The sequence below is a fragment of the Lampris incognitus genome, chromosome 3 (assembly GCF_029633865.1).
Source record: "Lampris incognitus isolate fLamInc1 chromosome 3, fLamInc1.hap2, whole genome shotgun sequence".
NCBI lineage: Eukaryota > Metazoa > Chordata > Actinopteri > Lampriformes > Lampridae > Lampris > Lampris incognitus.
In genome coordinates, this window is record NC_079213.1 from 31014882 (window position 1) to 31026848 (window position 11967).

The window sequence follows — 11967 nt, forward strand, 5'->3', positions numbered from 1 at the left end:
CATCCCAGGTCGTCCTCTGTGTGGAGTTTGCATGTTCTCCCCATGTCTGCGGTGGGTTTTCGCCGGGTGCTCCGGTTTCCTCCCACCACAAAAGACATGCATGTTAGGGTTGATACTCCTGTCCTAGCCCCTGACCGAGGCAGTGGGAAAAGAACTGGAGTTGGTGCCTGGGGGGCAGCATGAAGGCGGCAGCCCACTGCTCCTAACTACACTGATCACAGCTAGGGTGGCTTAATTTGCAGTAAAGGAATTTCCCCAAGGAGATTAATAAAGGAAACTTAATTAACTTAATTAATAAAGGCAATTTTAAGCGAGAACAGAACAAAGGACATCGCATTAATCTAATCTGGATGAAACAAAAGCACGGATCAGGATCTCAGCATCAGCCATAAAGAGAGAAGACTGAGTTTTGGCAATGTTTCGTGGTGGGAAAGGAGGTCTTGGTGATTTCTCTAATGTGAAACTGAAAAGATAAGGATTGATCACAAATAACACCAAGATTTTTGGCTGTGGAACTTTGGGAGATCACACAGTTGTCAAGAGATACCGTTTCTTGGTCGTAAAGGTGACTTTGTCTTGCAGGGCTGCTACCCAGCATTTCACTTTTTTCAGAATTAAGAAGTCATAAATTACATTTTTCATTGTAGACAAGTATGCCTCTAGATTTTTTTTTAAATTTCCCCCCTTTTTCTCCCCAATTGTATCCAGCCAATTACCCCACTCTTGGTGAAAAAGTTTGCTGACGACACGACGGTGATGGGCCTGATCACCAGCGATGATGAGACGGCATACAGGAGAGAGGTCAACAATCTAACAGAGTGGTGTCAGGAGAATAACCTCTCCCTCAACATCGACAAAACCAAGGAGCTGATTGTGGACTACAGGAAGAGAGGGGGGAGGCTGGACCCCATCACCACCAATGGGACTGCTGTAGAGACGGTCAAGAGCTTCAAGTTCCTCAGTATCCACATTGCTGTAGACCTCACCTGGGATGATCACATCAGCCATGTGGTGAAAAGGTACAGCAACGTCTCTTCCACTTCAGACGACTGAAGAAGTTCAGCATGGGGCCCAGGATTCTACGGGCCTTCTACAGAGGCACAACCGAGAGCATGCTGACTGGATGCATCACCGCCTGGCATGGGAACTGTACTGCCCACAACCACACAACCCTGCAGAGGGTTGTGTGGACGGCCCAGGACATCAGTGGATGTGAGCTTCCCTCCATCCAGGACATATAAAATGGACACTGTGTCAGCAAAGCCTGTAGGAATATCAAAGACCCCAGCCAGCCCAACTATGGACTGTTCCAGCTGCTACCATCAGGCAAGCGGTACCGCAGCCTCAAAGCCCGGACCAGTAGGCTCCAGAACAGCTTTTTCTACAAAGCCACAGGGCTTCTGAACAAAGACACTAAGCCTGGTGCCGGATTGATGGTACTTACCTTCAGCGGATCATCAGTTTGCACACACACACACACACACACACACACACACACACACACACACACACACACACACACACACACACACACACACACATACACTCACCGGCCACTTTATTAGGCACACCTGTCCAACTGCTCGTTAACGCAAATTTCTAATCAGCCAATCACATGGCAGCAACTCAATGCATTTAGGCATGTAGACATGGTCAAGACGATCTGCTGCAGTTCAAACCGAGCATCAGAATGGGGAAGAAAGGTGATTTAAGTGACTTTGAACGTGGCATGGTTGTTGGTGCCAGACGGGCTGGTCTGAGTATTTCAGAAACTGCTGATCTACTGGGATTTTCACGCACAACCATCTCTAGGGTTTACAGAGAATGGTCCGAAAAAGAGAAAATATCCGGTGAGCGGCAGTTCTGTGGGCGAAAATGCCTTGTTGATGCCAGAGGTCAGAGGAGAATGGCCAGACTGGTTCGAGCTGATAGAAAGGCAACAGTAACTCAAATAACCACTCATTACAACCGAGGTATGCAGAAGAGCATCTCTGAACGCACAACACGTCGAACCTTGAGGCAGATGGGCTACAGCAGCAGAAGACCACACCGGGTGTAATGAATGAAAGATGGTTATTATTTTGAAGGTCCTGTCACGTGTTTAACTTGACCTACTCACGGGTGTACGTGCAGTGCGTGAGACGTATACAGGAAGTTAGACACTCATGTTATGAAGGTTGTATGATGAACGAACGCTAGTAAAAGCTACACAGTTAAGAACCTACGAAGTCGGCTCATTCTTGAATTATTCTTATGTCAGTAAGACAAAGCGTCTACGGACATTACACCGGGTGCCACTCCTGTCAGCTAAGAACAGGAAACCGAGGCTACAATTCGCACAGGCTCACCAAAATTGGACAATAGAAGATTGGAAAAACGATGCCTGGTCTGATGAGTCTCGATTTCTGCTGCGACATCGGATGGTAGGGTCAGAATTTGGCGTCAACAACATGAAAGCATGGATCCATCCTGCCTTGTATCAACGGTTCAGGCTGGTGGTGGTGGTGTAATGGTGTGGGGGATATTTTCTTGGCACACTTTGGGCCCCTTAGTACCAATTGAGCATCGTGTCAACGCCACAGCCTACCTGAGTATTGTTGCTGATGTAACCAGGTTAAAATTAATGTTTTTATTTTATTTTGTTTGAGTATGAAATATCACCAAATCCTGTCTGTGTGCTGTTATTTGTGTTTACTACATTTTATTTTATGTCATTATTTACTTTTATGTATGTTTTACAACGACCGTCATATACGTGTACTGTCGCTTTAAGAGAGAGGTCTTGTGGGTACACGGAAGAGGGAACGCGGGAGAGGCCTTTTTTTTTTTTTTGTGGGAGGAGTGTCAAGCAGTGATCGAGCCGAGCCACGCGTGTTTCTTACCGTAGGACAGTTTTGCTGGTTGAGGATAACGTAACCTTGAGTATCCCTGTAAGAAGATACTGCAAGCTGTGGGATAAAATACTTGTTTATCCTTTCTTACATTGGAGTCCCGTGGACGGTTTCTCCTTCTAACGCACACGAGTGAAGCCCGGGCAGTGGTTGAACTTCAACCCCCACGTCCGTAAGAAACACCGCTCCCGCTGGAGGACTGGACGTTTGTCGAAGGGTTTGAAACCAAAATAAATGGCAAGGTGGGCCAAATAGAGTCCTGTGTGTCCCCCCTCCTTCCTTGATCATGATGATGTTGATGATGAGAGACTGAGGGCCCCCCACAACACCTGGGGCCCCACCCAACTAGAACACAACGCAGAGCTACTGATGAGAGTGACGGGCATGCAGCAGGCTGACCAGCATAGAACAGCATAGGACTGCCCCTGTTACACTGACCATGTCCATCCCTTTATGACCACAGTGTTCCCATCTTCTGATGGCTACTTCCAGCAGGATAACGCGCCATGTCATAAAGCTCGAATGATCTCAGACTGGTTTCTTGAACACGACAATGAGTTCACTGTACTCAAATGGCCTCCACAGTCACCAGATCTCAATCCAATAGAGCACCTTTGGGATGTGGTGGACCGGGAGATTCGCATCATGGATGTGCAGCCGACAAATCTGCAGCAACTGCGTGATGCTATCATGTCAATATGGACCAAACTCTCTGAGGAATGTTTCCAGTACCTTGTTGAATCTATGCCACGAAGGATTAAGGCAGTTCTGAAGGCAAAAGGGGGTCCAACCCGGTACTAGCAAGGTGTACCTAATAAAGTGGTCAGTGAGTGTATATGCACATTTATTAAGGCACAGCCTACATACGCACAGCACCTTACATACACCACACACTATTTATTTATTATTGTTACTGCTTCTTTATGTTGTTTTGTTGTTATTTTATTGCTGTTGTTGCTGCAGTGTTGAGGAGCCGAAACACAAGAATGTTACTCTCTTGTACTTGTATAATGACACGTAACAAATAAAGAATCTTGAATCTTGATTTTGAATCTTCCGAGCCGTCCCGGTCACTGCTCCACCCCCTCTGCCTCTTCCATACATGTGGAGTCGCCGGCCGCTTCTTTTCACCTGACAGTGAGGAGTTTCGCCAGGGGAACGTAGCATGTGGGAGGATCACGCTATTCCCCCCCAGTTCCCCTTCCCCCACGAACAGGCGCCCCGACCGACCAGATGAGGCGCTAGTGCAGCGACCTGGACACATACCCACATCTGGCTTCCACCTGCAGACACGGCCAATTGTGTCTGTAGGGACGCCCGATCAAGCCGGAAGTAAAACGAGGATTCGAACTGGTGATCTCCGTGTTGGTAGGCAACGGAATAGACCGCTACGCTACCCGGACGCCCTCGTGCCTATAGACTTCTGATATGGGAATGACTGTCTGACTTGATGGGCACGCACAACTTATAGCAGCACTGACGGCTTGACTGACTCAGTTCTCGTGCACCACAGGGTGTAACGCAGTTTCATCTCTTGGGATGTTCGTCCAAGAGTGACGCAATGACGATGACGTCATTGCATTCACCATTGTTGATAACATGGCCATTATCAGAGGCACTGGCGTACCCATAAGACTATACCAAAAAATATTTGCCATAACTTGGTCATATCACATCCTTCCATCCTGCCTGTCTGACACGTGATCTAATTTCCCCACCACTCCAGCCTTCATGGTGGACAAATATAACGTTTCATCCTCATTTTTCTTGTAATGCAATAAATGCACAACCGACTGTCTGCCTCCATTCTCCTCTCGGTCAAACCCTGGGCTCATCCCTCTCTCCCTCTCTCGCTCACCAAACATTTCCTCACTTCTCTTTTAGCGCCAACGCTGACGTCGCACGAATATATCGACGGCCGTGAAGACAACCAATCCACACCTCCCCCTTCCCTCGAGGCCTGTTTCCTTTTCATCATCTCCCCCAACATATCAGCATTTAACTCCCCACCATCTCCTCTCTTCTGAAACGTACTGCTGGCAGCCAAAGTTCGATGCCGACATCTTAAAGAACTAACTGGAAACTGTAATGCAGCCTCTCGTCTTAAAGCCCAGCCTACTGAAGTCCCGTCACCCGTGTGAACCCCTAGAATCTGAATTTAGACTGCCGCGTGGATAGTCATTTAACGCATCCTCTTTTATATCAGTTTCCTTTAACTATTCTCACACTTTACTCCTCAACACAGCAGTTTATATCGCCAAAAACTGGATCATTTCTCAGCTCGAGTCCTGCAGTGAACCACTCATGCAGTGCAGAGGTGGGTTTCATTTCAGTCATCCATCATTGCCATTCAGAGTTAGTACAAGTAATGGAGGACAAATCCGCAGTCCTTGTTCAGTGCCAGAAAACATGATGCTTTAGCAGTCTATTATTGTTATTTGCAGAGCTTTTTATTAGCTTGTAGCGTGAGCTACACACACAGCGTCAACAGCATGATACACACAGTGCGCACGAACCGGAACTCTAGAGTAGAAGAAGAGGTGGTATACTGTAGAGCAGTGCAACAGTGCCATCTATTGGCGATGTCTATTGGAAAAGTACTACATTCAACACTCCCACTTACTTTTTCAATAACATTAAGTCCCTTTAAATAATATTACAAAGCCGTGCTCTCCTTCACAAAAATAATGTCATCAAACTTTAAACAACAACACAAAATCTTCCTTTTTCAAATACTGTTGTTTACATTGTTTTTATCTGGAACTCTTTTTCACATTTCAGATTCAAGAATCACATTTTTCAGACTTGTTTTGATCAGGCAGCGTTCGGCGTACACCTGTCAAGCACAAATAACCACTTTAATTAAACAGGGAAACAGGGAAAAGTCCAATTTCTCCCCTGAGATACTCAAACTTTTGTTTGGTCAGTGGCTTGGTCAATATATCCGCTTTCATGTCATTTGTTGGACAATATTGCAGTTCTATTTGTCCATTCTGCACACATTCACGGATGTAGTGATAGCGAATGTCTATGTGTTTGGTCCTGGAGTGGTTCACAGGGTTCTTTGCGATTGCGATGGCTCCTTGGTTGTCTTCCAGAATCACTGTGGACATAGACTCCACTCCGAGATCACTAAGTAATCGTCTCAGCCAGATTCTTTCCTGAGCGGCTTGACTGAGTGCCATGTACTCGGCTTCTGCTGTTGAAAGTGCAACTGTTGGTTGCTTCTTGCTGAGCCAGCTCACCGCTCCTCCACTCAGTAGAAAGATGTTGCCTGTTGTTGAGCGGCGATCATCCTGATCTCCAGCCCAATCTGCATCTGAGAATCCAATCAAAGCTCCAGAGGCTGACTGCTCATACTTGAGAGCAAAGTTCACTGTCCCTTTCAAATAACGAAGTATCCTCTTCACAGCAGTCAGATGTGAAGCATCTGGATTTGCGTTGAACTTTGACACAGCACTCACTGCTTGAGCTATGTCTGGTCTTGTAACCATTTCAGCATACAGCAGACTTCCTACCATTGACTGATAGGCATGTTGGTCCACTGGCTTACTGACACCATCACTCTTCCTCAACTTGACGTTGGCATCAGCAGGAGTTGCTACAGGATTTGCATTGTCCATTCCATATTTCTGAAGTATGGCTTCAATGTATTGCTTCTGATGAAGAATGACACAGTTCTTTTCTTTATCTTGAATCACAGAGATGCCCAGTATATAGGACAGCTCACCCATGTCCTTCATCTTGTAGAGCTCCTTGAGAGCCACTTTTAGCCCGTTCATGCTTTCAGTTGACTCTGTTGTCAGGATGAGATCATCAACATAAACCGCAAGTATGTCAAGCTCTTGTCTTAATCTCACAAACACACAGGGGTCTGATGTGCTCTGTTTGAATCCAATTTCCATCATGAACTCTGTGAAGGCCTTGCTCCAGCAGCGAGGCGACTGCTTCAGTCCATAGATTGATTTTTTCAGTTTACACACCAGGTGCTCCTGTCCTGGTTTTATGTAGCCCTCTGGTTGCTGCATGTAGATTTCCTCTTCCAGGTCTCCATTAAGGAATGCAGTTATGACTACCATCTGGTGTACATGTAGATTGTTTTGAACAGCAAAGGACAGTAATGTACGAACAGAGCTGAAGCGTACAACTGGTGAAAAGGTTTCATCGTAGTCAGCACCATACAACTGAGAGTAGCCCTTGGCAACAAGCCTACACTTGTATCGTTCCACTCTTCCATCACTATGATGCTTGACTCTGAACACCCATCTCGATCCTACTGCTTTTCTTTCTCTTGGTAAATCCACCAAGTCCCAAGTCTCATTTTCCAGCAGCGACTCATATTCCAAGTCAGCCGCCTCCTGCCATTCTTTTGCATTAGGACTCTCCAATGCTTCTTTTAGTGTGATTGGCTCTGTCACACGACACATATTGGCATGATGATCAACAGTCATTATATCAGCGAACTCATCATATCCATATCTCCTTGGCGCATTTCTGGTTCTGCCGCTTGTTCTGACAGTGCTGCTATCAGCAGTGACTGCATCATCTTGTGTTTCACTGTCATCTGTTTTCATGTTTATCTCGTTCTCTGAACAGGATACTTTCACTTCCTGCTTCCAGTCAAAGTTTGATTCATCAAAGATTACATCACGACGGATTAGAATCCTCCTCTTCTCTTCATCGTACAGGCGATAGCCCTTGGCATTGTTTGCATATCCAACAAAACGAAGCTTTATAGCCTTTTTGTCCAGTTTCCGTCTCTCTTCATCTGGGACATGTGCATAAACAATACAGCCAAACAGCTTCATGTGACTCATGTTAGGTTTCTTTCCACACCATCTCTCATAGGGTGTCTCTTCCTTCAGAACAGCTGTGGGCAGCCTGTTCTGTATGTAAGCTGCTGTGGCTATAGCCTCTGCCCAGAACATCTTCGGCAACTTTGCATGAGACAGCATGCTTCTAGCTGCTTCGACCAACGTCCTATTTTTTCTTTCTGCAACGCCATTTTGCTGTGGTGTGTGAGGTACAGTCATTTCATGGTGGATGCCTTGAGCCTTCAAATATTCTTGAAACTCCTTTGAGGTGTACTCACCACCATTGTCAGTTCTCAGCCTTGCAATGTTCAAGCCACACTCATTTGAGAATGTTCTCTCAAATTCCTTGAACTTGTCTAGTACCTCATTCTTCTGTTTCATGAAGTATACCTTGCAGCATCTTGAATAGTCATCAATGAAAGTCACAAAGTATTTTGCTCCACTTATCAACTCAGTCTGCATAGGACCACAGACATCACTATGAATTAGCTGCAGCTTGTGTTTGGAACGGATTCCTCCAATCGACTTGAATGGCTTTTTAGCCAACTTGCCTTCCACACATCCTTCACAAAAAGGAATGTCTTTCTCTGCGGAGAAGTCCACTCCATTTACCAGATTTTTTAGCTCCTTCAGCTTGGTAGTGTGACCAAGGCGCTGGTGACACAGGCTGGCAGCTACTGATGCACTGTGACAGATAGATTCACTTCCTTCAATGTCTAGCTGATACAGTCCATCAACTCTTTGTGTTCCCATTCCTTTTAGTGTTCCATCTTTTCCACGTAGGTAGCAGCGAGACTTTTTGAACTACATTGTATTCCCTTTTTTGGTAGCAGCTCCCACTGAGAACAAATTCCCAGACAGCTTTGGAACATACAGTACATCATACATTGTGGCATTTTTTACATCACTTGATTTGAAAGTCATTTTCATGTTGACATTTCCAATTCCTAGAGCGTCAACCACCCTGCCGTCACCTAGTTTCACTGACTGTGCTTTTGAGAATTGCTGATATTCTTGGAGAATTTCTTTATCACAAGTCATGTGCTTTGATGCTCCAGAATCAATTATCCATTCAACCTGTCTTGGTCTGTCAGTGCTAGCCTCTGTGACTACAAAAACACTTTCAGAGGAATCTTCCTCATCCTCACGGGTCACGTTTTTGGCCTTGTGAATCTTCTTTTTTGTTTTATTTTTCAAGCTTGGACAGTCCCGCTTTATGTGACCTTCTTTCCCACATTTATAACATCTCCACGTGCTTTGTCTGCGGCTCCCACTGACTTGGAGCCATCCTGCACATTTCCTCTAAATTGTGATGACATGGCTGATGCACCACCTGACGTAGCACCACTTGAATCATTAGCATTCACTCGCTTTTGCTCTTCATTTATTAATGCTTGCTGAACAAACTTCAGTGTCAGGTTGTCAATCTTTGTTTCTAGTGCAATGACAATCGTAGCATAGCTTGGTGGCAAACTGCCCAACAGTGTTACAATTTGATCTTCCTCTTCAATCACAGATCCTATTGCTGCTAGCTGATCAGTTAGCTCCTTCATTTGTTTCAAATGATCAGTTAAGGCATCTCCTTCCTTCATTTCACATCGGAAATATCCTTTCTTCAGGAACAGTTTATTTGCCAAAGTATCTCTCTCAAAATGGGCTTTCAGCGTGGTCCAAGCCTCTTTGGGAGTCTGGCAGCTCGTTATCAGATACAACTGGGGTGTACTTACATTCAGCACCAACATAGAGAATGTTTTCTCTCTCCTTCTAGTGAACTCAGCTTGTGCTGCTGCATTAGCATCTGCAGCTAGTGTTTCAGTCTCCATTAACATACCCCATAGTCCTTTAGCTTTTAGCAAGTGTTCCATTTGAAACTTCCATGTTGCCCAGTTCTCTGGTCCGTTCAGCCTGTCAATAAACAGCTTATCCTCCATTGTGAATTCCCACAATACTGTTTACTCCACACAACCGTGTACAACAGCTTTCAGCGATGTTCTGGGCCCATAACCTATTGTTATTTGCAGAGCTTTTTATTAGCTTGTAGCGTGAGCTACACACACAGCGTCAACAGCATGATACACACAGTGCGCACGAACCGGAACTCTAGAGTAGAAGAGGTGGTATACTGTAGAGCAGTGCAACAGTGCCATCTATTGGCGATGTCTATTGGAAAAGTACTACATTCAACATCTATAACGGTGAACGGAAGTAGTCATTTAAAGAATTTACAGTCGTTTTTTCCCCCCAGTTGTATCCGGCCAACTATCCCACACTTCTGAGCCGTCCCGGTCGCTGCTCCACCCCCTCTGCCGATCCGGGAGGGCTGCAGACTACCACATGCCTCCTCTGACACATGGGGAGTCGCCAGCCGCTTCTTTTCACCTGGCAGTGAGGAGTTTCGCCAGGAGTAGCGCACAGGAGGTTCACGCTACCCCACCCCCACGAACAGGCGCTCCTACCGACCAGAGGAGGCGCTAGTGCAGCGACCAGGACACATACCCACATCCGGCTTCCACCTGCAGACACGGCCAATTGTGTCTGTAGGGACGCCCGACCAACCTGGAGGTAACACGGGGATTCGAACCGGCGATCCCCGTGTTGGTAGGCAACGGAATAGTTATGTAGCGCTATCTACCCCTTTTAACTGTCAAGGACAACGCTCCTGAGTTCTCTATACAACTCTGTATCCAATAAACTATTGAAGTATGCTATCGCTTCTTATGTGTTTAAAGTATGTTCTAAAGGGTATAAATGTCTTACAGTGTCATCTGGTAACTCCAACTAAAAATGTTGACTACCCCTTTAAGGCGCTTAAATATGGCATATGACCCCTTTAAGGCAATCTAACACTGTCTAGACACCTCAATGTGCCACCGAGTAACATATTAAAACGGTGGACTAGCCCTTTAAGGTTCTAAAATATGGTGTATTAGCCCTGTAATGTTATATACTATGGTCTACACATCTCTGGGTGTCACTAGGTTACTTCCAGTAAAAAGGTGGACTAGCCCTTTAAGGTTGTAAAAATATGGTGGACGGTGTGGAGTTAGAAAACAACGAGACAGGAGACGTGAGAGTAGACGTAGTCGAGGTAGTTTACTAGCTCCAACTTTGCATATCATACGTTCGACAACGACACTGAACTCTGTGTACCGGAAGCGGAAGTGCATTATCTGACCTCTTAGGTGAATGTCTCTAGTTATATAGATGTGGGTCACCACACAGGCCCCCCCAGAATTCACCTACACAAAACAATGCAAAACAGCAAAAGCGCAAGTCATGAACATAAAAATAGACTCTACAACAGAACAGTCAATGACATAGTGCAAAGTCACGGGGAAAACAAGTGACGAGTCGGGGGGCGGACCCTGCGGCCATAACGGCTGCGCTTCACAGGAGGGGAAACAGATGGGGCCGAAACCCGGGCCATAGGCGGGGCCGAAGCAGGAACAGAGGCAGGTGCCGGGGCCGACCTAGGAGGGCGTCCCCGCCGCGGGGGTAGGGCCAATTGCATTGGCTCCCCAATGTCCAAGTGAGCGGGCTTGAGACGGTCTATAGCGACCCGCTCCGGCCTGCCCCCCATGTCCACCACAAAGTTCTTATCCCCCGCCTCCAGGACGCGGAAGGGCCCGTCGTATGGGGGCTGCAGCGGGGACCGATGGCTGTCGTGCCTAATGAAGACGTACCTCGCCGATGGCAGATCCTTGGGGACGTAGGACCGGGGGAGGCAGTGTTGAGATATCGGAACGGGAGCGAAGGCACCGGCAGCGCTCCGGGACGCACTGAGGTGAGAGGCGGCCGACCAGGGAGCCGTAGCATCCGGAAGAAACTCCCCCGGAACTCGCAGGGGTTGGCCATACACCAGCTCAGCGGAGGAGGTCTGGAGGTCTTCCTTCAGGGCAGAACGCAGGCCGAGCATGTCCCGATGGAACCGCTCACAAAGTCCGTTGCTCTGCGGGTTGTACGCCGTAGTGCGGTGGATCTTCATCCCCAGGTGCTCAGCGACCGCCGTCCAGAGCTCCGAGGTAAACTGGGAGCCCCGGTCGCTCGTGATGTCACCCGGCGTGCCGAAACGGGCCACCCAGCAGCCGATGAACGCCCGTGCTACCTCTGCTGCCGTCGTGGAGGACAAGGGAATAGCCTCTGGCCACCTGGTGGCCCTGTCCACAATAGTGAGGAGGAACGTATAACCACGGGAGGGAGGCAGGGGACCCACCAGGTCAACATTGACGTGGTCAAACCGCCTCTCTGGAACCACAAACGGC